The sequence below is a fragment of the Trachemys scripta genome, chromosome 2 (assembly GCF_013100865.1).
Source record: "Trachemys scripta elegans isolate TJP31775 chromosome 2, CAS_Tse_1.0, whole genome shotgun sequence".
In the NCBI taxonomy this organism is placed as follows: domain Eukaryota; kingdom Metazoa; phylum Chordata; order Testudines; family Emydidae; genus Trachemys; species Trachemys scripta.
This window is the reverse complement of record NC_048299.1, coordinates 26160048-26181188: the sequence shown is the minus strand read 5'-3', so window position 1 is coordinate 26181188 and position 21141 is coordinate 26160048. Positions and strand designations below refer to the sequence as shown.

Below are 21141 nucleotides of genomic sequence, written 5' to 3'. Positions count from 1 at the left end.
ACAAAATGTATCTTCCTCTCACCCTTATGCACACTGTCTAGAAACGGGACTTTGGATGGTCTGAATCCTTTAATTTAGCAAACCCAGCCACCCACACTGCAAGGAAGGTCTGGTGATGGGAGGTGCTGTGAACCCTCAAGAGATGCTCAGGACCTTGTAGGATTGAACCTTGAATGAGGATAAATGAAACTAGGACTGGGGTTAATTTTAAAGGTCTATTTTTCAGGGTTAGGCTACTTTTTTAAAGGCATATTATTCAGGCCAGAAATATGGAAGTTCACAACAAAATAAGCACTTCTCAGCAGGAGTAAAATGTATAATGCATTAAACATGTGATTAATTGGCATTATTAAAAGGACTGAGTTTTTTGTAGCTAAGGCACAGGAGATTCCAGGTTTGGGTACAAGTCTCTGCTATGCCACAGACTTCCTATGGGGTGATGAATTCTTCCTAAAAGTAGGGAGGCCCTGCCCCCGTCCAGGCCAGAAGCCAGAGCTGGGCTGCGGAGCCCGGGCCCCTCCACCTGCCCAGGGTGGGAGTCTGGGGGAAGCCAAGAGCAGCCCCTGGCCATTGTCACTGCCCCCCAACTCCCTGCCCAGGGCAGGTGGAGGGTCCACAGCTCCCCACAGCTGCCCATGTGTCTTTTACTCTGACCCTGCTCTGGCTTCTGGCCTGGCCTGAGGGTGGGGCCTTGGGGACAAAGAGCTGCAGCTGGGCAATGGTAAGAACCACGCAGGCAACAGTGGGGAGCCGCAGACCTTCCACCTGCCCTGGGAAGGAGCAACCAGGGGGCGAGGACATGGGCCAGGGGCTGCTCTCAGGCCCCTCCACCTGGGACCAAGTAGAGGGCCCATGGCTCCCCATAGCTGCCTGGGCTCCCCAGGCAGCTCTTACCTGGGGCGGGCTCCAGTTTCCAGCCTGGCTGGGGGGCTGGGGTCTCGTGGGCTGAATAGGAGGGGCAGGGTGCCAGGCCTGTGGCAAAAAGTAGACAGATCAGGCCTGTCCACTTTCAAAAGTGGGAGGGCCATGGCCCCTTGTTCCTCCTCTCCACCCCCTGTTCTGGCACCCCTGCTTCCTATGTGACTCAATTGTTTTGTACCTCAGTTCCGCGTCAGTAAACTAGTGATAGTCATACTTCTTTTCTGTCTGTCTGTCTTTCCACTTTGTCTGTCTTGCTTATTTATATTGTAAATTCTATGGACCAGAAACTGTCTCTTAACATGACGGGTAAAGCCCCTAGTACAATGAAGCCCTGATCTTGGTTGAGGCCTGTAGGTGCTGCTGTAATACAAAGAACAATAATGATTGAGTCTAGGTGGAAGTAGCGATTTTTCTGAAAGTTTATCTAATCTGTCTAAAGTACCCAGTCATCATAGCTATTTATATCCAGTCATATCTGAATAGCTGGTGACATTATTCGCAGAAGTGTGCGTCAACTAGATTCCAAGCTGCTTTACAGAGAGAAGAAGCTAACACTTTTGTTTAAAAATTAGCACTCAGTTTATGATTCATAACTATTATTAAATCAAGGTTGACACTGGCTTATTGTCTCTTTGGCCATGACTGCACTAGGAAACAGTGCCCTTTTTGACACTCATTGTCGGGTACAGCTGTCTCATGGCTCCAGTCACTGTTGGAAAATAGTTGTTCCACTTGGAGAAAGGGCCAGGTGAGTTCAAATCTGATTGTAAGCAAGCATGGTCAAACCCTAGTTCTAGGAGGGGTTGACAACACTATTATATAATACAATGGAGGGTGAACATGGTTGGTCCTGTCTGCACAAATGGAACAACACTTCTAACATTAGTTTTAGGTCGGGCTGGGATAGGTAGCCAGACACTAAAATAGGTAGACGGGAAAGTTGGCATCAAACACAGCAACTTTTTAATTGTAGACACAGACTTCCATTGGTATTGGCCTTTCATGGTGACATCACAAATAACATTACTTTTCATCAAGATGGCACAGTTGCCCTTCAATTGGTGCCTCCAGCTCTAAACTCAGAAATGCCAGCTATAATTAAAAGTGTAAGAATACCTGTCACAGTTTATTCACTGGGCTTCTTACTCCATACAATTTTGTACTGCTGGGCTGAGCTAAACTGGCACAGTTGTCCTTCAAATGCCCTTTGGATAGCGTGATCTAAGATGGAAAATTAACAGGGAGCTAAATGTATTCTCCAGTACACAGGCCTTAAAAGGAGAAAATGTTGCAAAGGAAGCAGGAAGTCTGAAAAAGTCTTGATTAAATTTCCATATATGTTTGTTCTGAAGATACAGCAAGTACCAATATGAAAAAGCTATTAAATACTCCTGCCTTCTCCCTTTTTTCTGGAATGTTGCTGATTGCAACTCCTTCCACTGAAGTTTTTCCCCTTTGAGTGCAATAATTCTGAACTGCTATAAGAGCACATATTTAATAGTAATGCCAGGCAGAAAAACCCAGAATCTAAAAACACATATATGGAGGGCCAGAGATTCTGTTGAAATAAAGTTGTTAATGGAATTAGAATCACAATGACACACTGTGTATGGTTTCCGTTTATTGCACCCTGATGACTTCTGAAGGAAATGGGCAAGACTCCTACAAATTCTTGCAAATGGTGAGGAAAATATATTTTAATGCACAAGATAAAAAATGAGCTTTTAAAGCAGATTTAAGTGTAGCTGGGCTTCAGGATAAATAAATAGTCTTTTCAAAGGCATTTGGAATCTGTTTCATCAATCAAATTACTGAGAAGTAATGATTAAGCTGTGCTACATCAGATCAGGAGCAAATTTTAACCCAGTAAACTTCTTCCACAGCAAATACTAGGTCTTGGGTCACTGAATAGTCTCCATACTGACCTTCACTTCAGGCACTTGCCTAGTCAACGACAGTGCTTTAGACAAGTATGGAAGGTGACAAGCATTTTTTTTTTTTTTTAGCTTAAGTGAATTTTGTGCTGATGCACGGAGCTGGGCTGACAGCAGGGTCAGGTGCACCATGGCTAGTGACAGTGCACTGGTCTACAAAGTTGCCTCTACTTGGCTGGAAGGGACCACCTGTAAGGCTTTGTGTACACTGGGAAATTGACAGGCATAGCTATAGCGGAATAAGCTATTTCATTGTAGCTATTCTAGAATAGCTTCCAATGTGGATTCTTTTTATTCTGGAGTAAAAATGATTTTATTCTGGAATATTTACTGCACTGTGTGAGTTTATTCTACTATAGTTATTCAGGTCAGTCTACCTATGTAGACAAGGCCCAAGGATAATAGGATAGGTCAATTTTCATGTCTTTTTCATCCCTGGGGTTCCATGATGAGATTTCCTAACAAGAATGCTAATTTTGATTATGCTTCTGTGGTAGGGATAACTTTCCATTAGGAACTGCATTGAGAAGGCCTCCTCATGTTATGTAAGCCACTAAACAGGTACCAGATTCAAAACTCTGTTCCTAATGAGACAGATTTTCCAAAGACCTCAGCATTCTCAACTGAGGTCAGATTTTCAAAAAGAACTGAGCTCATGCTTGGCTCAAATCAGGTGGCCAGAGTTCAGTACCCAACATCTCCCCTTATTTTCAATGGAGCTAATGCATGCTGAGCTCTTCCCCAAATGTGGCCTAAATCTACTGTTAGGTATCTTTGCATCAAATTAGATCTGCTCAATTACACTTCTAAGTAGGTATGCAGTACAGCTGGTCAAAAAATAGAATTTCCATTCTGTGGGAAATTATGACATTTGAAATTTGTTTTTATTTTTAATCTGAATGAAAAGTCAAATTTCATGCAGAATGGAAATTCTGAAACCATTATATTGTTTTGTTTTTTATGTCAAAATATATTATTAAATATAATACACAAATGATTGAACTATTAAATTTAATGTTATATTTAATATAATTTAAGACAAAATGATAAAGTAGAAATGAAATATCACCTTATCAAAACAAAATGAGAAAGTTGAAATGATTCATTTTGATACTTTCCTGTCTAAAACTTTGTCTAAATTGACACCTTCCCATGAAACATTTAAATTAGGATGAAATTGTATTTTTGGACAGAAAACTGTTCCAGTGAGAACTTTTTGACCAACTCCAGTATCCAGATGCTTAAATCAGCCTACTAAGTGTCTCAAACATTTAAAGTGTCTTATGGATTTAGGTGCCTATTATTTGGTGCCCAATTTTGAAAACAGGACCAAGTTACAACCCAGATGGACTAAATGCAAAGTGATGAAAGGATCCCACAACAGCTCATTATTATCTGCTGAACCATCTATCCTGCAAAACAGATAATTGCTTTGGTAGGAGGAAGTAGCTACTCTTCCACTTTAAGAAATACCAGCTGCAAATGAATCATTATGATAGATATCTGTTGTCAATTCTATCCTCAAATCATGTGAATTCCTGGTAGAATTCCAGCTTGAAACAAAATTCCAGAGCCAAGCAACTTAAACATTTGAGAAAGTTCAGATTCAGAGGTGAATCTGAATTTTTGTGGACTGGGTCCTTCTTTGATTCTAGAGCATCTCTAAAGGCTGGGGCTGGGTTAATTCTAGAGCATCTCTGGCTTGCAGAAACTCTAATGCATGTTAAACTAGTATTCATTCCAGCATAGACAAGGTTCGAGAGTTTAGGGGGATACCACTCTCCTGAATGCAATGCCACTTCCCTCTTCCAAAGACCCAATATATGACATCTATTTATGGTCAGGAGAAAAAGGTGTTGTGGAATTTCTGGTGCATGTTTTAGAAAGAAAGAAAGGTACTGGGAGGGCAAAGGGATGTATGAATGAGATGGAAGATTGAGAGACAAAGACTGTGGCAGAAAAGAGGAGAGAGACTTCAGGGGTTGAGACTTCAGCCATACTTCTCATGATTTATTTGATCCAAATGTAGGAATCATTTTGGTTTGTCTCTCACTAGTTTTTGACCTGAATTGGTAATTCTTCTAGCTGTATTTCTTCTAGAAATAGTGTAACAAAATCCTGTGAATTTTTTCTGAAACCTTTTGTCTAAATGCCACTATAACCAACAAAAATACATTTACCGCGAGCCCGTAGCTTCCTAAATCCCATAATCTTCGCTTCATTCTTAATGTGCACACAGATAATGATTTTCTTGTTCTTACATTGACTTACTTTTCAGCTTTTATGCATTTTGAAGGCAGGGAAGGCCATATCCTCGTGCTTCTCAATCTCAACCTTTTCATGTGTCAATGTCAAAAATTAAAATGCACGAAAATTGAATCAAAACCTCCTGCAGAATCTTCAGACCTGCAATGGACTCATAAACAAAACCATCCCTGATAAATAATATAATTTAGAATGTTGGTATTGAATAATGTGTATTTTAGGTTGAAAGTGTTTTATGACAGAAGGCATTATAACTTTCATTTTAATCCTAAATGAATGACTATCAAAAACAAGAGTTGGAATGGAGCCAAGAACGTATCAATTTTTCAAAACACCATTTACAAGGCATATTTTTGATTTTGATTTGGTCACACGTCCCTAGATATTATGCAGGCTGCGCACTGACTTGTGATTGAAAGATCTTTGGTGTATGAGTTGGGGGGTTTTGTTTCTTCAAGCTTTTCCTTTACTGCCATTTAAGATGGAAATGGTCCCTTTCCCCATTCATTTTAATTGTCTGCTGTGAATTCAGAGGGTTTATGTTGGTACATTTGGCATAATTCCATTTTATCCTTCCTCACCATGCTGGAAGTGGGCTTCAGATCAGAGACACTGAAAAGGACATGCATTTAGTATCAGTCTTTTGAAAATGGGCATATTCCCAGAAGCACACAGCTGCTTCTTGATATTGTTTAACAAATTCAAAATAGCTGAATTTGTCATAGGTAAAATCTTTCTGTGTCTAATAATAACGGGTGAGAAAAAATCTCTGTTGCTTTACTTTTATGTTTTACAGACATCAGGATGCATAACAGCTGTGAAATCCAAAGGATGAAAACTTTGATTTTGAAGCATGCACAACTTCGCCTAATTGCCTCTAATCCTCATCAGGAGTAGTTAGCATTGTAGAAACAAGGAGATCTTTCCATCTCTTTGAGCTTCCATCTGAGATCTCTCCAGTCATTTGAGGAGCCTGGCAGAGCCTTCTGCTATTCACTGGTAACCCAAATTCCTTCTCTTCACAATTCATAAACTATAATCTAGGGAACATTTTGTAATCTAGTGATGTCACATGATCTCTATTGCCACACCCCCTGCTAAATACATGTTATATGCTGGGTCCATGCAGAAGCACTTTATTTTAAAAGACAATCCTTAGTTTCAGTTTCTCCATTTTGGTTGCACCCACCAGCACAAAACGATGCTATGTGTTGTGGCATGATGCTGATATTCTCCACAGCGATTCTAGAGATGAACGGCTTTTATAGCATGATGATATCACAGTTCCTTCATATATTTTGTTACTATGGTATAATATTAAAAGACTCATATGGCCTTTCATATGCAACTTGCTTTTTTAACCTCCTGAGGATTAAGCTGGCTGCGTTGTCTGTAGTGAGGTCTAGTGTTTAGAACAGGCGATTCAGAGTTTGGATACCTGGATTCTGTTTTTTCCTCTTCCACAGTCTTTCTATGTGAACTTGAGCAAATCACTTATCTTCTACAACCCTCAGTTTATCAAAAAGATGAAGGGGATTCAGATGCACTTGCTTACCTCATAGGGATGTTAAGAGGCTTAATTAATTGTTTACAAAGCACATTACACAGTGCTTCTAATCCAAAAATCTCACAGCAAAGCATCTGTCCTCCCGTGACACAAATTACAGAGCAGCAGGAGATCTCCAAACTCCCTGCTATATACTAGAAAAATAAAATGCTGACCTGAAGATACTTTTGACGAAACAGGGAAAGTGATTCAATTGTGGACATTTATGGTCTGAGCACCTGCAGCCCTCACTAATTTCAGTGGGAGCAGTGAGAGGTAAGTGTCTCTGAAAGCCAAGAGAATAAAGAATAGACCTTATAGTTTTTTGCTGCCTCTTGTGTCATTCAGAACTTTGGCCCACCTCCCCTTGTGCATCCTGGTCAACAGGTACAAGATGATCACTACATGTCCTGCCTGATCCTGCTGTGGGCTTCACAAGAGCAGGAAATTTCCTTGCACTCTCCCCACTTCTACTGTGCACCCACATAAAAGCCAGGCAGAATCTGGCTCTTATTAAGAATCTTCCCTTTTAGTACTAAAGAACTTGGCTATAGGAAAGCAAAGCTCTTCCATTGTTAGTAAAACTGCACCTATCTTTCCACATCAGCGACCAAAACATACAGGAGCTGGAGTCTTTGCTCCTTTTTTTAATCTTGTGAATTTTGGGTGGCTGATGGAATTTGTGGCACTTGAAGAAAAACCCCCTTAGTGATCTGAACAAAGCCACCGAATGTATTGTCTGACAGCCTTGGGGTTTGATTAACCAAACTGTTAACTCCATTTGAAATATTCTTCTAGTATTTTTTTTCTCCAGTATCCATTACTAATTACGATACTGAATCAAAGGCTATTCCCACCATTGTACAGATTAGTTTGGAGAGATGTTTTGCTTTTAGTAGTCATAACAAACTGGCATTGGTGTTTACTTTAAAGCACTGGTATGTTCAAAGAAACACGTAGTTAAAGTGATAAACCAGTATCCTCACACTTTTTTAATCTGAAAAAGGAATTCAAGGGTGCAATTTTTAATGACTTAATTCATATATACAGCATATTTTCTTATCTTTCAAACAGATGACTGGTATGGCACCATTCACAGTAATTTGACAGGTGGGCACTTCACATTGTGTAATGGAGCTATAGTGTGAACAACCTGTGTCAAACAACTTATGTAGTATCCTTATTTAGGGGACTGATCCTATAAGGCAGTGGCTTTCAACCTTTTCAGACTACTGTACCCCTTTGAGGAGTTTGATTTGTCTTGCATACCCCAAGTTTCACCTCACTTAAAAACTGCTTCCTTACAAAATCAGACATAAAAATACAAATGTGTCACAGCGCACTTTTACTGAAAAATTGCTTACTTTCTCTTTTTTTACTATATAATTATAAGATAAATCAATTGGAATATAAATATTATACTTACATTTCAGTATATAGTATATAGAGCAGTATAAACAAGTCATTGTTTGTATGAAATTTTAGTTTGTACTGACTTTGCTAGTGCTTTTTACGTAGCCTGTTGTAAAACTAGGCAAATATCTAGATGAGTTGATGTACCCCCTGGAAGACCTTTGAGTACCCCCAGAGATACACATGCCTCCGGCTGAGAATTGCTGCTTTAAGGGGCTGTATTTGCCTGGTAAATTGCTGAGTGCCCTCAATTCCCAGTGAAGTCAAAACCATAGTGATGATAAAAACTGCTATATAAACTATAGCAATAGCCAGTGTGCACTACAAAACATATTTCAGGGGCCTATAATAAATATTGTGATACTTGACCTATACTGAATACGACACTACATGTGTAAGATACTTATCGTGTAAAGATTTATGCATTTGCTGATTTTTGTATTCATGTGAGTAGTCCAGCTGGGCCTGATTTTCATTGCTGTAGAGGGGCCGTAGTGTAAATGACTATCAGACCTGTTGACTTCTGTAGGGTTGCCAACTTTGTATTTCAAAAATAAGGGACTGTTTTCTTAGCACCCCAGCCCCACACCACCTCTTGATATTATTATTAATTATTATTATCATCATCATCATAAATAAATAAATAATAGCAAAATAATAAGCAGTGCTCACCTACATTTGCCATGAGTATTTCTTGCTGCTTTTTGCAGCACTCAGCAACTCCCAATCTTGTTGTACAGAGATGAGGAAATAAGGGACATCCCTTGTAATAAGGGACTGTTGGAAACCCTAGTAGCACAAATAATCCTATTGTTTCTGCAAAAATGCTATTGTAAAATAATGTAATTTATTTGTAGCAACGTTAATATAGTAAATTAAACTGATAGTAAATTGCAGGAAAAAACCTTCATTAATATTGAGTAAAAGGTGACCCACAAAGGAATTTTTTAAATTGTAGTTTTTTTGACTTCTTTATGCTGTAGAAAGAAGCTCGAACAGGTTTTTTGTTTTTGTTTTTTTAACCCTACAGAAATATCAGAAATGTCAAGTTTAGTCTTCCTTAATTTTGATCAAAGACCTCTGGACGATCTCAGGGATACTTATTGTGAGCTGTTACATCTTAATTGAATTGGTGTCAGTTCTGAACCTTTAACAATGATCTTATTTCAACCAAGAGTTCTTCTGTCACTGGAGTTCAATAGGTGATTACTAGTGATTTTTAGGTTCCCTAGATATGCCTTATAGAGGTCTGATTTTTAGAGGCAAGGTGCTCAGTATCTTTTGGAAATCAGTCCTCCTTAAGGTAACTCAAGATTGGCAGTCAAGATCACTGGTCAATTTTGAAAATCTTCATCAAAGAGCTTTAGATAATCTGAATAAAAATCTCTTCAGTTGCTCTCTTTTTCAGTCTTATATTCTTATATTTTACTTTCTCAAGTGTTCCAGTCACTATAGAATGTTGTGGTGTAGAAAAGACTTGAATTCTGAATGTGATTAAAAAACAACAACCCCTCTTTCCTCACCCCCCACCAAAAACCCCCCCCAAAAAACAAAAAACCAACCTCCTTTTTTGATTTAAAAAAACAAAATCCTTGTAGGTCGTTTGTGTATAGCATAAAGTAGCAAGACATCCATTTCCCCGCCCTTTGCGGGTCACTTTTAGAGTCAAAACATTCTGTTACTTTGGGAAAAGACCCTTAATCGAATATAGTTTGTTCAAAAACTATCTTTAGAAATCCAAAAATTCATGGTTAATATTTCCTAAACCATCTTGACTCTGCAGCTGTATCACTGCCAACTTTCCATGTTCCTCTCAGGGCAGGTCTACACTACAGCCCAAGTTGATCTAACTTAAGTCACTCAGGGGTATGAAAAAGTCCCCCTGACCCCTGAGTGATGCAAATTTTGTGCTGTCCACAAAGGCGCTATGTTGGCAAGAGACACTCTCCTGCCAACATAGCTTCTGCTTCTCGCCAAGGTAGTTATGCTGACGGGAGAGGGCTCTCCTGTTGGCATAGTGCGTCTTCACCAGACGTGCTACAGCAGCGCAGTTGCAGCCTATGTAGCACTGCAATGTAGACTTGCCCTTAGTGAATCCTTTGTATCTACTTTGAAAAAGAATATATGACTTGACTGAGTTCACGAGACTCATGATGGTGGTTTGCAAGGCTGCTGTATTTGTGTAATTGGAAGGTGGAGCATAGTAAATGTGTACTCCAATGTATTGGTTATATGAATATTTATGTCTCTGATACCAAGTGTGATCCTTTGCCATCACATTGCTCCATGCTCTTCCCATGGTATTCCAGTGATGTGGAAATGGAGGGAGGAGTGTGGAGATGGCAGACTGAAGTCCAGAGAGAGCGTCCCTGAAATCCCCCTCCTGAGAAGTCCAATACCTCAAACTTTTCCCCTTTCTTTATACATTAGTAATACAATGACATATCCCTTAAAGAAAACTTGCTAGCAAGCAGAATTAAAAGGTCAGACACCTTATGATTGCCAATTAACCAGAGATATTTTTTTTTTCCAGAGTGTCCATGCCTTTGGGCCCTGACAAACATTCCCAGGAGCACATATAAACAGACTTCTTGTTTTTTTTACAATACATGCATCAGCAATTTTAACACTTTTAGCAGGAAGGATGCGGGGTCAGGCTGTCCTGTCTGTGGCACCTGAAACTCTCACCTCTCCTGTCTGGTTACACTGAGGCCTTTGTAAGATTAAGAGAAAGGTGTAATATTCTTAATGATGCGAGTAGGGTGACCAGATCAGCGCTATAAAATATCGTGACGTGGGGGGGGGGGGAAGGGAGGGGCGGAGCAAAAAAAAAAAAAAGAAAAGAAAAAGGGAGTTTCAAAGGGGCCGGGGGCATTAGCAGGCCCCAGCCGCGTGCGCTGCCCTCCCCCGGAGCCTCCGGCCCCCCGGCCCGCCACGGGCATATGCGGCACGCGGTGGGTCCGGGCGGGGGCAGCGCGGAGCGGGCAAAGGCTGGGTGGGCGGCATGGGCCGAATCCCCGCTGCTGCCAGGGAGCCCTGCGTCTCCCCCTCCCGCTCACGGCTGCGGCTCCTTCCTGGGGGGACGCACCTCCCACCGCCCCGGCCACATGCAGTGCGCGTCCCTTGCGTCTAGTCTCCCTCCCACCGGGAAGGAGCTGCTGGACACGCACCACATGTGCCCGGAGCGGGCCGGGGGGTGCGTCCCGCCAGGACCCACCGCGCTGCCTCCAAGCTGCGCTCCCGGTCCCTGTGTGCAGCGGTCCGGGCAGGAGCCCTCTGGCGCAGAGGAGGGCTCAGAGCTGAGCCCCCCTGTCTCCCTCCCTTGCCAGCCCCCCTTTGCCCGCCCGGTGCCTGGGTGCCAGAGCTGACTCACCAGCTCCAGGATCCAGGCACCGCCGCCAACCCCTCCCTCCAGGCTTGCGCTGCCATGCAGCTGCAAGCCTGGGAGGGAGGAGGAATGCTGCGTGGTTGGAGAAGAGGCGGGGCCAGGGCAGGGATTTGAGGAGGGAGTCAATGGGGGAAGGAGGGGGCGGAGCCGGGGTGGGCGGGGGGAAGAGTCCCTCCAGGAGGGCAAAATTTCTTGTTTGTCCAGTGTCCCGACCAAACATTGGTCGGGACGCGGGACAAAGAAGCAAATATCAGGACAGTCCCAATAAAATTGGGACGTCTGGTCATCCTAGATGCGAGTCCGTGGTTAAAATCATGATTTTATATGAGTTTCACCTCACATCTGGCCAAATTCTGCTGGCAATGATTCTGCTGAATTGATTAGTCAAAAGGCAGAGTCTAATTTTTCCTTTTGGTCTATTTTGATTTGTAACATAACTATTTTTGAACATGTACTTAAACTCTGGAGAGGTGCATTTGGAATTTTCAATAAATATATTGTTAAGCATGTACTGTAATAGATGTCCTCTGTAGAAAACCCTGACAAAACTCCATCTGCTTTGTATTCCCTTTCTTACAGGGAAATAAAGAATAATCCCATTGTACGTACATTTATTGGCAGCTATGTAGATCTGAATGATTTCAGGAATAACCAGCAGGCAATAATAATGCACAGTAATACACACAATCATGACAAGGAGTGCCAGTGTATTTTTCTTAGATCAGATTATATCCAAAGTGTGCGGTTAAGATTTGGGTGCACAAGTTGCTCACTTTCTCTCTCTCCATCTAAACCTAAAATTGTAGGTTCTGAAGAGATTCATTACACTTTTTTTCTTTAAGTGTTTTACCAAGCATACTTGATGGACTTGCACAGGTGCAAGAACTAGATTATTTTCAAATGAAAGAAACAATAAATAAAATGCTACAGTGTAGCAGGAAAGGGACCTTTTAAAGAGGGGCTGCACAGAAGATTTCATATCCCTAAAGAAAAATGTAAGCACCATTAATTTGAAAAACAAAACAAAAAAATCAAAAACCCTGCCCTGTTTCCAGATTCATTCTTGGAGTCTGGAATCTGCATTTGCTTACAGACAGAACTGTCTGCGTTCCTCTCTAGTAGAAATCTCCGCAAGAAAGTCCCTCACGAGGAAGATATTTCTGTGAGGAGAGGGAGGATTTCATACTGGAATAGCCTGATCGCTTGCTGCTACTAAATTATTAACTGGCTTTCTAAGCCTCTGTGCTGGCAATTCAGCTCTTTTTCTCCTTCAGGGCAGCTTTGGCTGGAAGTACAGTAATTGTTAACTGTGCAGGAAGACTGAAAGTGGAGGGAATTCAAGTTTATACTTCCTTGAAAACTGTTACTGCAAACCGTTCTGGTATCCTGACTTCATTATAAATAAGTGTCTGGGAGGTGGTGATGTTATAATGGCTGTGCTCAGCTCATTAACTTGTTTTCTTGCTGAGGGGAAAATGATTTTATATATATACATAATTAGGAAATTGATCCCACTGCATCTGTGAGTCGAAGTCAAAAGTTATTCACCTCACATGTTCACATTTTTAATATACTGACAAAGTTAAAAGGGGGGTAAAAGCCTGTGTGACTTTAGTGGCTCTATAAAGTAAGGGGCAATTGGCACTGGGTTGAACTACTTAGAGAGTGTAGGCCATTATTGTGCAGGCTCCCCTGCACAGCGTTACCTATGTACCAGCCTGGGCCTGAAGCCTGGATGTGTTTCAATCCTGCATATTTTGGCTTGGTTTGCCAAAGTGCTGGTGCTCCTCATGCTGGGTTTGCTCAGGGTCTGTGAAGAGAGCCTGAGCATAGTTCAGAGAAACATATACATTGCTAAGCAATGTGAGCAACCTCTGTTCACACAGAACAGAGCACTGGTGAGTATGTGTGGCACAACCAGGGAGCTGAGAATAGTTGCTTAAGTACAATCCAGTGACTGCAAAGGGTCTATGCAGTGATTGCTTTTAGGATTTGCAATTGTTCCTCTGCTATCGTGGGGTTGGGGCTTATTTGATCATGTTTAGAAGAAACTGATAGCAGCAGCAGTCACTGACTGATCTGTCTCTGAAGGCTCCTGTGAAATGTTCTGTCTCCCTCAGCCATCGGCTCCAGGCCTGCTGGCCACAATGTTCCTGCTAGCCTGTTAATATGATGTGCTTCCTCCCATCTGCCCACACTTCATATTACTGAACCACAAGGAGCAAAGTAGAGAGCTGTGTGAGTAATTCCTGACAAAGTCTGACAGAAACACATTAACGCTTTTTTGGTGGAATATTTCCCCCCATTGTTTGACCAACTCTAGTTCCAAAACACCATGTTCTATGTACCTTCCAACAACTTATCATCCTCTTCTATCCCACCGGAGGACTGAGTCCTTTCTCATGAATAAAGGCTGCCAGTTGTTCCCTATTACACACCACATGTGTGGACATGTGATATATTTTAGGGTGAGGCCATCAAACTCATTTTTATTTGTGACTTATGCCAAACTTATTTAACACTTATATTGTGTAGCCAGCTAGGCCAGGGCCCCATTGTTCTAGGTTCTGGATAAACATGTTGAAAATTACTAAGTCTCCAGAAATGAGAGTAACAATTAGTTCTGATCTACATGTGAAGGTTTGTCCCTTCCCCTTTCTATTCTGGGGTTATTGCTTCTGTTTTCTTCTAGCAAGCACAACACTGATCGTAATTACTTCATTTATCAGCATGGTAGATAATGTACTCTCATCCAAGGTCACTGTGTATGATACTTGAAGTATTTGAGGTGGGGGCAAGACGAAGAGGGTATAATAAAGGTGAAATATGAGCACTGCACTTCTATGACTTCTCATAAACTCTCCCCAGTGGCTAAACAGTTCATTTTTCAAGATCTGGTGATGACCTGTTCAGAGAGTAACAAGTTCACAAGTCTCCACTGTACTAGTGTGCAAGACTATCACATGAGAATGGCCATACTGGGTCAGACCAATGGTCCATCTAGCTCAGTATCCTGTCTTCCAAACAGTCACCAATGCCAGGTGCTTCAGAGGGAATGAGCAGAACAGGTAATTATCAAGTGATCCATCCTCTGTTGCCCATTTCCAGCTTCTGGCGAACAGCTAAGGACCTTTAGAGCTGGACAAATGATTAATAGCAAATAATGTATTCCACTTATTTAGCACTTTATTCAGTTCATAAATAGCCTGCAAACACATGCTGATTTTTATGAACTATTTAGTTATCTGAAATTGTCCAAACACTTTTTATGTCAATATATTTCACTCTGTGGGTGTTCAGAAAGTATTCTCTTTGGCTATGTTTTTGGCTACTAACCATTCATCATTTTAGATATGTGATTATCAGCAAATAAACAGCAAAATAAAGACAATGGATTTAAAGAAGGCAGACTTTAGCAAACTCAGGGAGTTGGTAGGTAAGATCCCATGGGAAGCAAGTCTAAGGGGAAAGACAATAGAAGACAGTTGGCAGTTTTTCAAAGAGACGTTATTAAGGGCACAAGAGGAAACTGCGTAGGAAAGATAAGAAGTATGGCAAGAGACCACCTTGGCTTAACCAGGAGATCTTCAATGATCTAAAAATCAAAAAAGAGTCCTACAAAAAGTGGAACCTAGGTCAAATTACAAAGGATGAATATAAACAAATAACACAATATGTAGGGACAAAATTAGAAAGACCAAGGCACAAAATGAGATCAAACTAGCCAGAGACATAAAGGGTAACAAGAAAACATTCTACAAATACACTAGAAGCAAGAGGAAGACCAAGGACAGGGTAGGCCTGTTACTCAATGGGGAGGAGGGAGGAAGGAAATAATAACAGAAAATGTGGAAATGGCAGAGGTGGTTAATGACTTCTTTGTTTCTGTTTTCACCAAGAAGGTTGGTGGTATTTGGACATCTAACATAGCAAATGCCAGTGAAAATGAGGTAGGATCAGAAGAGGCTAAATTAGGGAAAGAACAAGTTAAAAATTACTTGGACAAATTAGATGTTTTCAAGTCACCAGGGCCTGATGAAATGCATCCTAGAATACTCAAGGAGCTGAGTGAGGAGATATCTGAGCCATTAGCAATTATCTTTGAGAAGTCATGGGAAACGGGAGAGATTCCAGAAGACTGGAAAAGGGCAAATATAGTGCCAACTATAAAAAGGGAAATAAAGACAACCCAGGGAATTACAGACCAGTCAACTTAACTTCTGTACCCAGAAAGATAATGGAGCAAATAATTAAGCAATCAATTTGCAAACATCTAGAAGATAATAAGGTGATAAGTTACAGTCAGCATGGATTTATCAAAAACAAATTGTGTCAAACCAACCTGATAGCTTTCTTTTATAGGGTAATAAGCCTTGTGGATGCGGGGAAGTGGTAGACGTGGTTTATCTTGACTTTAGTAAAGCTTTTGATATTGTCTCGCATGACCTTCTCATAAACAAACTAGGCAAATAAAAACTAGATGGAGCTACTATAAGGTGGGTGCAAAACTGGTTGGAAAACCATTCCCAGAGAGTAGTTATCAGTAGTTCACAGTCAGGCTGGAAGGGCATAAAGAGTGGGGTCCTGCAAAGATCAGTTCTGGGTCTGGTTCTGTTCAATATCTTCATCAGTGATTTAGATAATGGTATAGAGAGTACACTTATAAAGTTTGCGGATGATACCAAGGTGGGAGGGGTTGCAAGTGCTTTGGAGGATAGGATTAAAATTCAAAATGATCTGGACAAACTGGAGAAATGGTCTGAAGTGAGTAAGATGAAATTTAATAAGGACAAATGCAAAGTACTCCATTTAGGAAGGAACAATCAGTTGCACACATACAAAATCGGAAATGACTGCCTAGGAAGGTGTACTGTGGAAAGGGATCTGGGGGTCATAGTGGACCACAAGCTAAATATGAGTCAACAGTGTAATGCTGTTGCAAAAAAAGCAAACATCATTCTGGGATGTATTAGCAGGAATGTTGTAAGTAAGACACGAGAAGTAATTTTTCTGCTCTACTCCACTCCGATTAGGCCTCAACTGGAGTATTGTGTCTAGTTCTGGGTGCCACATTTCAGGAGGCATGTGGACAAATTGGAGAGAGTCCAGAGGAGAGCAACAAAAATGATTAAACATCTAGAAAATATGACTTGTGAGGGAAGATTGAAAAAAATGGGGTTGTTTAGTCTGGAAAAGAGAAGACTGAGAGGGGACATGATAACAGTTTTCAAGTACGTAAAAGATGGTTACAAGGAGGAGGAAGAAAAATTATTTTTCTTAACCTCTAAGGATAGGACAAGAAGCAATGGGCTTAAATTGCAGCAAGGGCAGTATAGGTTGAACATTAGGAAAAACTTCCTAACTGTCAGGGTGGTTAAGCATTGGAATAAATTGCCTACTGAGGTTGTGGAATCTCCATCATTGGAGATTTTTAAGAGCAGGTTAGACAAACACCTGTCAGGAATGGTCTAGATCAGGGGTCGGCAACATTTGGCATGCGGCTCGCCAGGGTAAGCACCTTGGCGGGGCGGGCCAGTTTATTTACCTGCTGACATGGCAGGTTCGGCCAATTGCGGCCCCCACTGGCTGCGGTTTGCCGTCCCGGGCCTGCTCTCCACTTTCAATGGGCCTCCGTAATAAGGCAAAGTGAAAGCTCTCTTTGTTACCATAGTCTATGGGACCAGAATAGTGAACAAAAAAACCCAACAGATTATTGATTTGGAGCACTTGAGGAATGGAATTCTTCCTCAGACTTCTCCCATCCAACAATGAAAAATAAAGTTCTTTTTGTCAGTCTTCACTAACAGCTAAGACAAGATTTCACACACACCCCTAATTTGCATTCAGGCAATTTCCATGTTTTCCCCTAAACTTCTGAGTTTTTTTGTTTCAATATGAAACCTCACCACTTTCCATTTGATTTCTCAGAGTTGTTAATTGCCTCCAGTAGGGTGTTACCTCTTAAGGTCTTAAGTGGCTTTACTTGGTATCCTTATCATTCAGCAACTCAAGACTGGGCCAAAATGTGTTATCTAATAATGCAGTGGTTTTAAAATTTACAAATACTTATTTCCGAGGGAAATATAATTTCTCTTTTTACTACAACAACCACATAAACTCATCAGGAAGATTTTGAGTTTAGGATATTCATTATTCACTAAATATTTTACACTTTTCCAAAAGACTTTGCAAACATTAGGAGCCAGATCCTGCCGCCTTTGCTCACAATGAACGGTACTGAATAGTGAAGTAAATGGAACTACTCAGAGAGCAAGTTATTACTCAACACAAATAAGGGTAGGAAAATCTGGTTCTAAATCATTAACCGTCACAACATCTCATCAAAGCTGTTTTCATATATATTTTACAGATGGAGAAACCAAAGCACAACCATTAAGAAACTTCTCCAAAGTCACACAACAAAATGGCAGGGCCAAGACAAAAAGCCCAAGAGTCCTGGTCCCCCTGATCCCTCATTAGTTAGAGATTTTCAATGGCACAAAGGGCTTTCAGCCACCAAGCAACCATTGAAAAATCAATGGGAGTTGGGCACTTAACTCCTATTTTTTCCTTTGAAAAATCTCCCTCTTACCCTCTTAGGAATAGTTTGGACAGGACAGTGTTTTATTCATGCATTGGTCAAATATCTGATGACACACCTGTCTGCAGAAGACACGAAAATTAGTTAAGAACGAATGCATTCACAACATCCAAAAGCTTGAAATATTTCAGCTGTACCCTTCACACAGCAAAAGAGCTTGGTATTTACTCAAACTACGCACTTTGCAAAGGCATCAAATAGCACTCAATGTAATTAATCTCTTCTATATTAAACTTTTACCCTACAGAAGAGCAGATACTGAATATGGTACATCTACTTAAATTAGCTAAAGTATTAGCAGAAATACTAGCCAAGCCGCTGTGACTGTAGACTCAAGGTTGAGTTGTAAACTCAAAATGCATTAGCTGTTTACAGAAACTACATACTCACCAAAGCAGTGATCAAATATAAAAACTCAAAATATATTTTGATTCCATTCAGAAACCCTCAGTTAGGTTGTTGGAATACTGTCAATCGTATTTTAGTAGTTTTGAAAGAACAGCATAGATTCATGATTTCCACAAACTAAGCAAGTGCTTAAAATATTGGTCTTGCCTGAATTTCCACAGGAAAGTAATTCTCAGAGGAAATGATTTGTCATGTTACTTCCAATCTGGAGATCTAAACAAAGTCTTTCCTCTAGCCTATGGCACAACCCATAGTAATTGGACCATAGGAGAGAGCAATAAAAAAAAAGTGAAAAAGATGCATGCCAAACATCACTGTTTGCTATATGACTTGCTTTATCATACTCTCCCCTCAGGTAAAAAACACCAGGTATAACCAGCATCCTAAGTATAAGATGACATGTGTATAAAGGTAACTGACAGATGTCATCCTTTGGTCTCCCAATGACTAGAATAGTCATGCAGATGCACTGTAATAAGAAGGAGCCACCCACCTGCATGCACTCATTATGATTCAGATTATAGTTATTGATCGTGCCCTCGGAGAAGATGACAACCAGATCTAGCTAATAATAACTTGGAAATATTTCATGCAACCTGGAACTTTTATGAATATCTTACTTCAGAACCTTCTAAGTGCAATCAGTCTGGGTTGGGTTTTGACCCACTATAGGATAAGCATGATATAGGTCTTGAGAGTAACTGCTTTATTTTAGATGTGCAAGCTTGATTGCTATTGATTATCTACTCTCATCTATGATAATTTCCCTTTAACAGTAACACTCTGTATGGTTTTCTGATGGGCTGCAGCTTTTGAGAGTTGTTTTTTTGTTTTGAGAGATGAGGATGTATTCCAATTACCCTGCATCATTAGGGCAGAGGAGTGGATGCATGCCTGATATTGGGGCAGAGGATTCATTCCAAAACTCATTACACTAGAGTAACCATGAAGCAAATACTTCTTGAAAAGCCTATGGGGAGGGGGTTTTAATTGAGGGAGTTATTGTTTTCACCTATGAAGGGAAAAAATATTTAAAATAAATAGATAAAATACTACCATCTATTGATATTCTGTCTGGCTAGTGTCAGGCTAGAGTGAATTTTTATGGTTCAATTACTAGTTGCTAAAAGACATGAATTTAGAACCAAAATATCACCAGTTCAGCCTTAAATATGATGACATGGTGTAGCTGACCTTACAAATAGTAAAGCCATGTTTCTTCAGTGTAGTGTTGTCATTAGCAATATTGTCTGACTTTTAAAAGTTCCTTTCTAATGAAGTTTAACCCCACATAAAAACCCTGTTCCCTTTTTATGTTTTCATTGAACAATGAATGGCAGGTTTATTGCATTATTATGCATGAACTCTGCAATAGCTTCACAACTAGGTCTGGTGAAAAAAATTCCATCAAAACTGGTTTCCAATGGAAAATTGGGTTTTTGATTAATTTTTTTCACAAAAAGTGTCTGCTTTCTGCAGAAAACTCATGGAAGCTGTAGTTTGGATGCTTCATGCCCATGTTTCCAATATGGATCAGGTTCTCCAGCCAGACTATATCTCCCATGATGCATCACAGCAGTTCAGCAAGAGGGGCGATCCTGGTGCATCATGGAAGATGTAGTCCTGCCAACAAACTCAGTTTATAAATGAGAATAGAGGCATGAGGCACCTGAACTATAGTTCCCATGGGGCACCACAGCAGCAGTTCAAAATCAAAATGTTCCATTTTACAATTTTCCCAGAAAGGTCAGAATTTCTGCAGAAAATTTTTTTCCAACTAGCTTAGGGTGACCAGATAGCAAGTGTGAAAAATCAGGACAGAGGATAGAGGGTAATAGGCGCCTATATGAGAAAAAGCCCTGAATATCGGGACTGTCCCTATAAAATCAGGACATCTGGTCACCCTAAACTAGCTGTATTCACAGTGTTCCTTTGAAGTCCCAGACACCCCGGGGCTCATGTGACTGCTAGTCATAATCAAGACAGAAACCAACACACCAAACCAGTGTCCATGAATGATTTAATCCATCAGATACTGAGCATTTTGTAAAGTTACTACAATAGCTTCTCCTGGAAAATGGCCACAGTTAAGATCTAACGTTTTGGGTTTTTTTAAATGGAGAAGCCCTTTGGTTGGATTTGTGTATCTCTTGTATTATATTAAAATAGATTATAAAACATTTTTTCTTAAGGCAAAGTACCCTAATTCTCCAAAGAGAAGATGAAGCTTTTGTTTTATTTTCTTGACGGTAAATTTCTTAACAGCCAAATAGCAAAAACAAAGAAATCTTCAGTCAAAATGAATTATGTAGCAGCAGGTTAATGTTATATTAATTACAGAATGGAAATAAGAGCAGAACTGATGATTTCAAAACACTACACCAATCTGTTGCCCATGGATGTTTTCAAAATAGAGATGGCTAATTTTGGATTTCTTGGTATTAGAGAATGAAGTGGTCTTTAAAAAAAAAAAGAAAGAAAGAAAAGAACTGAATGTAGTGATTTTGATAGGTGTTATATAGGCAGTCCTGGAAACTAAGGCCAAACTGGAGTGCCTTATGTTAGGCTCCTAAACCCATATTTATGTCCACTTAATAACAGGCCTCATTTTCACAGGTGATGAGCTCCTATGATTGCCCTTGAAGTTAATGGAAGCTGCAGGTGC

General features: G+C 40.5%; 1 long non-coding RNA gene across 2 annotated transcripts in view; it reads left to right on the top strand.

Annotated features, from left to right (window-relative positions):
- The window catches only part of LOC117872065, a 48478-nt gene that overhangs the window by 15880 nt on the left and 11457 nt on the right, over positions 1–21141 (top strand). For both annotated transcript variants that reach the window (XR_004644395.1, XR_004644396.1), the window contains exon 2: positions 5917–6119. This is a non-coding gene — a long non-coding RNA (uncharacterized LOC117872065). The remainder of the gene's footprint in view (positions 1–5916; positions 6120–21141) is intronic.